At 34.0% G+C, this 13,353-nt stretch overlaps 1 pseudogene; it reads right to left on the reverse strand.

Moving 5' to 3' along the window:
* Window positions 1–2,375: 2,375 nt before the first annotated feature.
* On the reverse strand, window positions 2,376–2,494 carry LOC118614857 (annotated as a pseudogene).
* Window positions 2,495–13,353: the final 10,859 nt, after the last annotated feature.

The raw sequence follows: 13,353 nt of genomic DNA on the forward strand, positions 1-13,353 counted from the left end.
CCTTCCAAGCTCACCGGAGTGGCTGTTGACAGGATTTATATCCCTGTGTGCTGTTTGACTGAATGCCTCAATTTCTCACAAACTATGATTGGAAACCTCCCTCAGATCCTTAGAAAGTGGGTTTTTCCACTGGACAGTCACAAAATGAAAGCTGGTTTCTATCAGAGTGAACAGGTAAGAGAAGAAAGGGCAAGCAAGTTGAATGTCAAAGTCTTGTAACCTAATCTCAGAAGTGCTAGCCTGCCATTTTTTGTTGTGTAGTGGACCCTTGAACAACGTGGGTTTGAACTGTGTGGTGTGGGTCCACTTATATATGGTTTTTTCAATAAATAGATAAATGTATTTTTTTCTTCCTTATGATTTTCTTAATAACATTTTCTTTTCTCTAGTTTACTTTATTGCCTGAATACCATATATAAAATATATGTTAATAGACTATATTATCAGTAAGGCTTCCAGTCAACAGTAGGCTATAAGTTATTAAGTTTTGGGAGAGTCAAAGTTGTATATGGATTTTCAACTGTGCAGTGTGGGGGTCAGCACCTTTTCCCTCCTGCATTGTTCAAAGGTCAACTGTATTCTATTTGTAAAGCAAATCACTAAGTCCAGCCCACGCTCAAGAGGAGGGGATTACATAAAGGCATGACTACCAGGACAGAGATCCTAGGATCACTGAGAGTCATGTTAGAAAGTACTTACTACACAATCTGTATTGATTAATTTAACAGCAGTAATTTCAAAAATTAATGTGTGAACCAATTCACATTACCCTCTACTAAATAAGCATTTACTTTTTTTTTTTTTTACATGTTAACCAAGATTAAAAATGCTAAGATTTCAGTGTTATCTTTTGAGTCATGCCTGGGATTCTTCATATCACAGTAATAGAGAAAGAAGAGTTACTAGCAAAGTGGTGGGACAGAAATTTTATAATTTGTCAGTTTATTAGCATCCTATCTTATCTTTAAAAGCAAAAACAAAGCTCAAATCTAAAAACAAAAAGGTATCTAAAATCAAAGGTCTTAGAATACTGCTTTATACAGTAGTGAAAGTTCAGTGAATGTTAGTTATTATTGTTATCATTATTATTTCTATTCTTTTCCAGTGGTTCTTCCTAATTCTACTTTTCTCCTATTAGTACTACCAACCTTGGACTTGAGAAATCTTCTTTTACTTCATCTCTACCACATTTCTCCAAAGCTAAGGTATTATTGAGATATTTACTTTTCCTATACCTCTTAAATTGGTTCATATCTTTCCTTTTTTTTTTTTTTTAATTGTGTTTTACTACCCTAGTTTCAAGTTATTATTACACTGTGATTGTAAATGCCCTCCTGCTGGTCTTCCTTTTCTAATCTGTTTGACAGAAACTTGATATTTGCATCCTTCTTAGTCTGAAGGTCTGTTTCTAGTTTAGGATTAGTACCTAAAGTTGAAGCTATTTGGTACTGAGGTGCCCATTTCTGCCAAGACGTAAGTGGGAGAACTGTGCCAATTCCTTGTTTCCCAGGGCTCCAGCATTGTAGATTAGACACTCTCAAATTGAACGTAGGGAGTCTCCAGTATCTTTTCAGGGTGCCCATGATGTCAAATTATTTTCATAATAAAGTTGAGAGTTTATTTTGCTTTTACAGGTGTTAACATTTGCACTGATAATGCAAAAGCAATGGTGGGTAACACGACTGGCACCTTAGAACATATCAAAGCAGGGGCACCTAACAGCACTAGTAGTCATTGTATTTTTCATTGCCATATACTCATCGAAAAAAAGCAAGTGTCACTTAAGAAGGTACTTAATAAAGCAGTATAAACTACCGATTTTATTAAACTTTGACTCAAGTATGCCTTTGTAGCACTCTGACAAAATCAAGAGTATTTATAAGGCTTTTCTAGTCCATGTGGAAATATAATGGTGGTCTTAAAAAACAGCATGTGGTCAAATAAATGGTTGGGTTGGAAGCTAAATTAGTTGCTTTTCTTATGAATCAGAATTTTTACTTGAATTATGGTTATTCAGATGGGTACTTGGCAAATATTTTCTTGAAAAAAAAAAAAAAACTAAGTAAGACTATCACTTCAAAGAAAACCATCAACATTATTTACTGCCAATGATAAAATTCAATCTTGCAAGCAAAATTTAGAGTTTTGAAAAACTCGTATTTGTCACTGTAGGCTTGCTGTGACTTGACTGCTTCACGATACCCATAGATTTTTCTCATGACATGGGTGGTGGTAAATACAAATGTGATTTTTAAATCATTTTGATAGATAGATAGATAGATAGATAGATAGGTAGATAGATAGATAGATATAGTGAGGTAACCCTTGGTTGCGAGGACCTTGTCAGTTTACAGTCTCTTATTTTTAATTCTTTATGCCTACAGCACTTGGACTTCCTAGGCGGTCTCCCATCCAAGTACTAACCAGGCCTGACCCTGCTTAGCTTTCGAGATCAGACAGGATCCAGCTTATTCAAGGTGGCATGGCCCTAGACAAACTAATATTTTTCATAAGACCAACAAGTGAGTTAAAATTATATGTAAATAAAAGATCTAGGCAAATGAGAAGACAGGATATTTTAATGTACCATTTGTTGAGTTTGGTTTATTATCAAAGAATGCTTTTTGTAATTATTTGAAAAATATTAAAATATATTTCTCTTTAACAATATATCTGTGCGAGACTAGATTTTCATCATATATGTCAATCAAGAAGCAGATATGAGCATCCAATCATCTTCTAGTGGCAGATGTGAAAAGAGATTTGCAAAAATGTAAAGCAATACTACTCTTTTTTTTGTTCTGGAAGATATAGTTATTTTTTATAAAAATATGCTATTTATGTTAAGTGTAATATGTTTATTATTGTTAATTTAAAATGAATAAATATTAAATAAATATATCAGTACTAATTTCTAATATGCTAAATATCAAGAGATTAACCCTCATAAACGAAAGCTCTTTGGTTTTCCAGTATTTTTAAGAGCACAAAGTGGTCAAGAGACCAACTAATTTGAGAACTGTTGTGCACGGTGGTAAAAAACAAAAATCAGCTGTGTAAATTTGAGGATCTAATTGGCTTTATTAGGCAATTCATGAATAAGGCTGCATCCCATCAAGTAACTAGAAAGGTACTCTGAGGGGTTGTATAAAATTGAAGATTTTTATAGTAAAAAGGGTGCAGTAGGGTAGTTACTGGCAAAAGAAAAAAAAAGGATTATTTTCAGACCAGGACATGACTTTCAGAGGTGGCGGGGAGAGACGGGGAGGGAATGACAAGTTTTATCATGCAGATTGCCTCTTCTTTCTTTGGGAGATGGGGAGGAAGGAGAAGGCTCATGTAATAGTAAACACCAATGAGGTAATCTGAGACATTCCAAACTGGTTGATTAGGATTGCATTTCTGGCAAAGGTAGAAACTGCAGTTAGGTCAGGTAGTAAGTAGGGTTTTGGTGTCATGAGCCACTAACACCATTTTGGAACTGTGGTATTCTTTTTAACAATGGTAACCAATAAGGCAGGTCTTGTAGAAAACTGAATGTTCACAGTTGAACAGACCAAGTTTCTGTCTGTCTTGAAGGAATAAAATACACCTTGTGTCTGTTACCCTGTTTAGCAGAGGCTGAGTCAATTTTCATTACATAGAGTTCCCATCAGCGTCAGGCCTTGGGTCTTTCATTGTGCAGCAAGGAAGGCAGCTACCAAAGTAACACCCTTGGACTTGTTTGTGTCTTTCCAGAATGCCTGGTTTATTGAGGGGAACTTTCTTAGATGAACCAATCAGGTATCCATGGAGGTTTACACACAGAATGCAGAAAGGGAAGGGGGAATGAGCTAGAGGCTTATGAGACAGCAAAAGAATGAAAGTCACCGGCATTCCTGAAGCAAGCTCTGGAACTGGCATCCTGGATATCCTCCCCGCCATTCCAAGCCAGTGGGTACGACAGGAAGAAGAGTTGAGGTCTTAAGAACCTAGGTTGAACTTCCTGCTGGCATGTCAGATGGGAGCTTGGAGCTGGAATTAATTTGATGTAGAAGAAATAATGGAATTTGACATTTCTTATACATTGTTTGTAGTTGAAAATATGGCACATACCTACTAGATTAGTGAGAGTTCTCCAAAGAACATGTTTGTGTGTGGTGTGTTGTTATAAGAAATTGACTTGTGATTTTTGGGAGTTAGCAAGCCCGAAATATGTACGGCAAGCTGACAGGCCAGCAACTCAAGCAAGAGTCAATGTTGTAGTCTTGGACCACCTTGAGTCCGAATTCCTTCTTCTTTGGGACACTTCAGTTTTGCTCTATGAATCATTAATCCCTACACTTACTTGTATGTTTGCTTTTTTCACCATAAAATAAAAAGGATATCAAAATATCCATAAGAAAAATGCAGAGAGAAGAAAAATATCAAGTACTTTTATAGTGGCAATTCTAACGTAAATTAAAATTCCTTAAAAACAGATTAATTCTTGGAAATTAGCACCCATGAACACACGTTTTTTTCTTGTCATATTTTATAGAAATATGTCTGTTTCATGTGCAGTAAATATAATTTATTCCCTTTCCTCTTGTTCCCCCAATATTTTTTGGAAATACTAAAAATAGTTGGTATTTAAAAAGGCTTTCAACAATCAGAAAATAATAATTCTTATATACAATAAAATAACACTATTATATTTTGAATGAAGTTGGAAGTAAAAATTATGTGAATTTATTGGTATTACAAAGGGACATAAAATAGATTATTTATGGTGCCTTCTTCCTCTAGCCTTCCCAAGGTCCTATTGTTCTTCAGTATAAAGCAAAAGTAAAAGTTTAATCAATAGGAATGAGTATAGTTTCAAGATTAGAGTTAACCTTGGATTCAAATGAGTCTATTGATTTGGCTTTTTGAACCCAAGGCAGGATTGTATCTAAGGATTGGGGTGTGCTTTAGTTTAAAACGAGTGCTTCTTAAATTGTTGGCAAATAGACTGCAATTGCCAATAAACTTGTTTGAGACAGGCTCAAACAATAGCTCAGCTCATAAGAGATAATAACTCAGATAAGCATAGGAGTCACAAAGTGTTCACTTGAAAAGCAGTTCTACAGTATAATTATCAAAATAAATGTCAATAGTAATGAAAAGTGATGCTAACCAAAATACCTCAAGGGTACTGATGACCTTCAATGTAGAAAACTGGAGCATAGTTTCAATCTTTCTCTTTTTCTTAAGAACTATGTCTTTTTCACCTGCTCTCTTTCTTCTTCTACAAACCACAACTTCAGTTTCACCTACAGAAAAGTCACACTTTTAGCAATTACAGACTTATCAAAGAGGTTCTGGCTCTGAGATGTGTGGGAGCTGGAGAGGAGACCTAAGAGTTGGAACCTCATGCTTACTCTTCCCTCACCTTCCCCCTTCCCCATAGGTTCAACCAACTGAAATCAGCTAATTGCAGAGGGATAGGAAGTTTAGTATTAGTGATAATACAAGCTTGTCTTAAACATTTTAATTAAGCTAAATTAGGTGGTGTGTTTTGTTGCCTTTTTGAGATTAGGGATGCCATGTTGAGCAAGGCATGGCCCCTGTTTTTAGTTTAATGGTGGATATAGACATTAAGTAGTTACAACATGGCAAATTCTGGAGTGGAAGTCTGCAGAGTGTTCTGAAACTATAGTACTAAGAACCATTAATTCCATCCTAGAGTGACAAGAAATGTAATATGGTATAGAAGTAGATCTAATTGTATTTTGGAATTGTGTTGACATAGTAAAAGAGTAGATTAAGAAACAAAGCCTTCTAAGAATCAGAAGTTAAAATACAAAGATAGTGAGAAAACAGACTTTTTGGCTTAATGCCAGCAGATATTAGCGAGCTATAACAAGAAGGGGGATAGGTAGCTCCCTGTATTATAATAACATGCAAATGGGAGAAACCAAGGCCCGGGTCTAATCACAATCCCAAGGGAAGTGGTCAAGAGAGGAAACAAAGGGAAAAGTATTTTTTGTATAAGAGTGTATATCCAAGCGCACTTGAGAACTTTTTTTACCAACCTACAGCTTCACTCATTGACTCTGATGAAATCAATGTAGAGATGATAAATCACAAAATTGCCACACCATGTTGTCACACTTGTTCTCCTAGTTGGCCTCACTGAACAGAAGAAACCTTTAACTGGGAAAAAGCAAAAGCTATCCTGGAAGTCAAAAGAAGGTAATGGGAAAAGTTCACAGGAGAGGTGACCTTTTCCCAGCATGGAAGCAAAAGAAAATTAATTACAGGAAAAGCAAAATGTGTCTGCAAAGGCTCAAGAGTATAGAAAAGTTATAAGCTTGATGAATACTAAGTTAAGAGGGGAAATTCGACAGCCACCACTTTCAGAATTGTTTGTAAGCTGCAGAGCACAGCCCTTCGTGTGCCACTATTCTTTGAGCTAATCTTCAATTTGAGGAATTGACCCATAGGTCAAGACTATGGTATACATTTCAGTAATTCAAGGCAGCAGAGCGGAAGGTCTCTCATAGAGGAAATTTTAAATCATTAGGAGTTCTGTTTAGGGGTCACAACTCTCCATGAACCCTGGATTTCCCTTTACTAGCACCCATTTTCTTCACCATTAGAAGTCTAGAGAAATTCACTACCAAAAGAGCACAAAATGATGAGGAAAAAAGAATGTATCACTGCTTTAAATTTAAAAAAGCTCTGAATTGGGGCTACTATGATTTACATAGTCGCACAGCTCTACTCAGAGTTTTCTATTAGACTTTATATAATTTCCTTGTATTTATTTCTGTTTCCATTGTATATGCTATGATAAAGTACATGTGACAATAAAGTTATAAAGTATGTTCTATAATAAAGATGATTTTCATTGCTGATTTTGATGATTACATCTTAGGTGAAAAAGAAAAAACCTCATGAACTATATTAGCAATACAATAACACAAAAAGTAAAATAAAAAATGGCTCGAAGGCATAATGTATTAGTTTTCTACTGTTGCATAACAAATTATCACAAACTTTGTAGTTTAAAACAACAATATTTATTGTCTTGCAGTTTCCGTGGGTCAGGCAGGAGTCCAGGCACAGCTTAGCTGGGGCCTCTGTCTCAGAGTCTCCAGGAGGCTGCATTGAAGCTGTCAGACAGAGCTGCAGGTCGTCTGAAGTTTGAGTCCTCGTCCAGGCTCACAGGTTATTGGTAGAATTTGGTTTCTCCTAGCCGAAGATCTGAGGCCCTCAGTCCCTAGAATGACTGTTATTCTTTGCTATGACTCTCTAAGCCAACAGGATAGTTTCTATTGCTGCTTTGAGACTCTTTTAAGGGTGCCTCTGATTAGGGCAGACCCCACCCAGAGTAATCTCCTTTTTGATTAACTCAATGTCAACTAATTAAGGACCTTAATTACATATGCAAAAATCTCTTCATTTTTGTCATATATTGTACCCTAATCAAGGGAATGATATCTCATCGTATTCATGGATCATGCCCATACTCAAGGTAGGGAGAAATCACACAAGTATGGGGATCATTGGCAGTCATCTTAAAATTCTGCCTACTAACATATATCTTAAATTACAAATATTCTTCCAATTTTCACGAGCTGAGAAATTTTATACCTTTATAATATCTAAGGCTTAGATGTTATTTATGTGGCTCATATTTGTATTTATATTTCTATTAGAAATATAACTTAAAAATTTTTAGTACCCACATAAGTGAATAGAAATGTGACATTAATTTTAACAATACAGTTTGTTTAACAGACATATTCAGAATATTATCATTTCAATGTGTAATCAATATAGAACATTACCAGTGAGATATAATGCATTTCTTTTTTCCATATTAAGTCTTTGAACATACATCTCAATTTAGGTTAGCCATTTTAGAAGTGTTTGATAGCTACAGGTGGCTTAGTGGCTGCTTGTATTGGAAGCAAGTGGCTATTACTTGCCTTTTCAACAATATCCACCAGGTGTCACAATGAGTTTACAACTAAGCCAGAGGTACCAACAAATTTCTTCTCTCTTGGTAACAACTGTTGAGATTCGATTTTTATTTTCACGTATTTTTGACTTCTCATGTGTTTGCACCTTCACTTGAGGTTTTTGCCTACGTAAGAAAGATGACAAGCAATATGAATTTTACTTAAACAAATGAATTTGAATTCAAAATGATTTGTATATTAGACTCACCATTCCTTAATTTTTCTGTTAGCTCATCCTAGATGATCTTGGTGAGAGCAAATGATTATGAATTCAAGTATATGCCATACTTAACGACATAACAGAAATTACTTTAAAGTTAGATCATTTCGAATACCCAAACAATTTTTACAACCTGATAGGCCGTTAAATGATGCTCTTTTTACCTTCTCAAATTGTTTAATAGGACACATTAAATATAGAAAACCAAAGTTTTAAAAAGTGACAAAATGTTCTTTTATTTTCATGCCATTTGCAATTTACTGATTGGCAATTAAGATTTCTACTTTTCACACAGCTCAATGGAATTATGATGTTTGAGCTTATTAACATATTACTTTGAAAAGCTTAAGAATTTTTATTTAATTATTTGAATGCTGTTATAGGTTTTCTTTTTAAATAACAGATAAACAGTTTTTGTTGTAATATTCTGTTGTTTCAATTTTTATAGTCTCACACTTTAAAGATTTCCTAAGTAAAACTAAATATATGGAGATCATGGTATCTCAAGTACTTTCTCCTTAATTTATAGAAAGTATTAATTTATACAATATTTTAAAAAATATTTGAACGGATGCCATACAGAAGCAATCATGCATGGTGAAGAAATTAAAATGTGAATTTTTGTCATTAACTACTATAAAATGAGTATAGTTTACCTGGATTGTAGTTTTATACCAATAATTAAGCCTTCTCTTTGTCCTGTTAGTCTCATTGTATTATGTCCACATAATAAAAACAAACTTGATTGTAATTATTATCATATATAAATATTACATATTATATAAAAATGATTTATATTTTGAGGATTCACATTAATAACTAACTTCAGAAGGACTGATCCAGGCTTGGCAACTTATGAATTCATTAGAAGTGACTAGTTTTATAGCCATAACTATGTTATAAGATGGAAGACTCAGAAAGTGGGAGTGTGCAACTAGTAAATAAAAACGTAAAGTTTAAAGTTAGGATAATGTACACTCTTTTTTTTTTTTTTTTTTTTTTTGGCCACTTGTTTGAATAAACCTCTTTTCAACACATTCAGGGAAATTTAACCACATGTATAAATGTTTTATAAGTAAGCTTTTTAGTGAGATAATCAAGTACATATAAATAATGTCACAACTTTCTTGTCTTTTTTGAAGAAATTATAGCAATGTTAAAGGCTGAAATTCTAATTTGTTTGTTTTATGAAAATACAATTCTCAGACAGTCCAAGAGATGGCAGCCAACACCTTTTGTAAAATGAATGAATTATGTTGACATGGTAATCTTCATGTGATTTCTTTAATAACATCAGCACCGAAGCAATCACTAAAAGAATAAAAACTACAGAAATTCTAAATGTGGCTATCTCATTGTGTAAGTGTGCTTTAAAGAGATTTTTCAGAATATTTTACAAGGCAAACTGAATGGATTACTCTCTCTCTCCTCATATCCCCCTGCTTCAGAGCAGTGGTTTCTGCCAGAATATTAACCTAGAATTACTTATAGAGCAGTAGGATTAACCAATAAAATGTAATATTAAAGAATATTTCAGAGATATTAAAAATTAAACATGTAAAATACTAATAATATCATCTAGAAAGTATGTCAGAACTGTTAGCTGGGTTTTTTTTGAATAACACTTTTAAAATTCATAATTGAAATTAACTAATTTTTATGGCAGATAGGAGAGATTCTTCATAAGCAAGAAAAGAGGACCAATATAGTGAAGATTTTACTCATGTATTTGTTTTAAGAAGCCATTTTAAACTGGATCTATTACTTTGTCTAACATTAAGCTACTTTTGTTATAGGATTTAGCAGAGTAAGGAAAGGCATCGCCCTATTTTCTGACCATCAGTCAATTACAGCTATGGACTTGGGAACTCAGCTTCCCTGAGTTCCAGCATTCAAATAAGAAACTCTTTATATCAGTGTGTTAGTTTTTTAATGCCGTCCAACAAATTACCACAAACGTAGTGGCTTTAAAAAAAACACTCATTTATTAACTCACAGTTCTACAAGTCATAAGTCTGGGCATAGCGCAACTCTGTTCTCAGTTCAAGGTACTGGTTAGCTGTGTTCTTATCTGGAATTCATATGGGTGTGGCAAGATTCAGATTCTTGTGGTTGTTTGGCTGAGAGTGTTCTCAACTCTTAGAAGCCATTGAAATTCCTTGCTATGCATGTAAAGTCAGGAGTAGAGAGTCTTCCTCACACAAATTTTCCTCATGTTTAAAATTTCTTTTCCAGGAAGAACTTGGTTTCTTTTAAGGGCTCACCTGATTAGGTCAGACTCACAGAGGATAATTTCTTCATTATGTCAAATGACTTAGGACCTTAATTATTATTATTATATTTTTTAGGACTTTAATTATATCTACAAAATGCCTTCACCCTAGCACTTAGATTATCGTTTGATTAAATAATTAAGAGAAGGTATGTGTGCATGATAGGGGCCAGGAATCTCGATGGCCATTTTAGAATTCTTCTTACTAGAACAGACTGTATTTATTGTTCTTACAAACACCATCTTACATAGAGTATGCACATGAAAGTGGTTAATTCGCTGCTAGCAAGGATCTTCAATTTATTAATGCTAATGTGACATTTCTTTTTTTAATTTTTATTTTTCAATTATAGTTGACATTCAATATTATTTTATTTCACTTATTTCGCAGTAAACTTATTTATACAAATAACTCATCAAAGAAAAGATTGATAACAAAGAAAGTTATTTGGAATAATCCATAGAAATTACTTATAAACAGCAAAGGTGAGGCTTTGAGATTCCATATCTTTCAGATAACCAGCTTTATTTTTATTTTCTGGTAACACTTCTGATCCATGAGGAATCTATTTAAAAAATAAAAATAACAACCCAAACAAAAAAAGATCTCCAATACTTTTCCTCCATAGCCAGATTTAAGAACAACTGTCCCAGGGAAACTATTTACCTTATTCAAGGCCCCTGTTACTTAGTGGCGCAGCCATAACTAAAATTTGCATTCTAGATGCTCATGTCTAATTCTTCTCATTTGCCTTCCATGCCTTATCTCTTATCAGTGGAAAAAGATAAAGGAAACATAAAGTCTAATACTTGAAAAATTGCTATAAATAGATAGACTGAAGGGCTAGTCAATTGTTATGACTGTCTGGTGTATTTTAACTGGAGATGCTCTTAACTAGAAATCTGTATAAGCTATCTATTAACACAACAATGCTGTGAAATAAGCAACCACAAAGCCTCAGTGACATGAAAAACACACTTATTTTTTACATATGAATTTGTTGGTAAGCTGGTCTTATCTCCTGTACTGGGCCGGGTTTGACTGATGTCACCTGGGCTCACTCATGGGGCTGAGGTCAGTTGGGGGCCCACTGGGGACTGGTTAGGCTACCGTGACCTTGTCTGGGATGATTTAGCTGTGTTTCTTATGGTTGCTCATCCTAGTCAAGGCTTATTCTCATGGTGATGGTAGGGTTCTAAAAGGTAGTGGAAGTGCACAAGAATTCTTGGATCTTAGGCTTGGAACTGGCACATTATGACTTCCAGAACATGTTAATTGGCCAAGGCTTTGAGGGTTGGGGAAATAGATTTTACTTCTTGGTGAGAACTGTTATAAAATCATGTTGCAAAGGGCGTTGATACCCTTTGCAATCAATCTACCACAAATGTCATAGCCTATATTGTCTGTTTTTGTTTTTGTTTTTTGTTTTTTGTTTTTTTCTGTTCCTCAAAAATTGCCACTAAGGGAAACAGTATGAAGGGTCCTAAAAGATTAAAAATATGATCCAGCAACCCCACTTCTAGGTATATATCTAAAGAAAACAAAATCACTATATTGAAGAGGTATCTTTATTCCTATGTTCATTGAAACATTATTTATAATAGCTAAGAACACGGCAACAAACTAAGTGGCAATTGATGGTTGAATATATTTATACATAAATATATTTTTTAAAATGGCATACTATTCAGCTTTAAAAAAGAAGAAAATCCTGCCATTTGTGACAGCATAGACAAAGCTAGAGGGCATTATACTAGTGGAAATAGGCCAGACAGGAAAGACAAATTAAGCATGGTTTCATTTACATGATAAATATAATATACAAATAGTCAAGCTCACAGAAATAGATAGTAGAATGGTGATTGCCAGGGCCTGAGGGCTGGAGAAATTGGGAGAGGCTATTAAAAAGGCCAACCTTATAACTGAAAAATTTGCTAAGAGAGTGGGACTTAAATGTTTTCACATATATACAGAAAAATAGGTAAATATGTGAGGTAATGGATATGTTAATTAACTCTATGGTGGGAATCCTTTCACAATGTATCTGTGAATTATAACTCAATGAAGCTGATAAAATAGATTTAGCTCATAATACTCTTCACCTTTGCTCTTTTCTGTTATTAACATTTTTGGGGGGGGTCTTTTTGGTTATTTTCTACTTTTAAATATATCATGCTTCATCAAATGTTTTTAGAAAGATAACATTGATAATAATCTAATTAAAATATTTTATAGAGTATGTTACCTATATTTCTACTTGCCATATGCTAATTAAATATATATAATCACTTCATTTGATCTTCGTAACAACTCTAGAAGGTATTTTCAACTTAATTTTACAGATGAAGAAATAGGATCAGAGATAATAAGTAATTTTCTTAAGACACATATAATAATAAGTGGTAGAGCATTATCTAAAGCCCATGAACCCAATTCATAGTTATTTTGAATGTATTGTTCTTTATCACACCCATCTCCACATCTACAAGAAATCAAATTCTGTAAAAGTAGATCTTCTGATAAATTCTCGCTATATTTTGCTCACAGTCTCATCTCTCAAAAGGTCAAAAGAGACTACAGGGAATAGCTATTCTGTAGTTAATTCTAAATATGAAAGAATTGATTGATGATGTGGAATGAATGTCACTTGAGAGAAAAATCTATGGGACACTGAGCATAGTCAAGTACATACAGTGGATTTTAGAAAAGAAAATTTCAGAACTTCAGGAAAAAAGAGGCATGAAACTATGACTAGAGATGGAAATGTGGCTCAAGATAGTTGAGAAGTTAAATTAAATGTGAATGTACAATGTATTCTACTAAAAATGAATAGGGGTCTGCAATAGAAGAAATCACAGTAAATAAAATGCCGAAGGGAGACTTTACAGGC

The sequence above is a fragment of the Rousettus aegyptiacus genome, unplaced genomic scaffold (assembly GCF_014176215.1).
Source record: "Rousettus aegyptiacus isolate mRouAeg1 unplaced genomic scaffold, mRouAeg1.p scaffold_m13_p_2, whole genome shotgun sequence".
NCBI classification, from domain to species: Eukaryota; Metazoa; Chordata; class Mammalia; order Chiroptera; family Pteropodidae; genus Rousettus; species Rousettus aegyptiacus.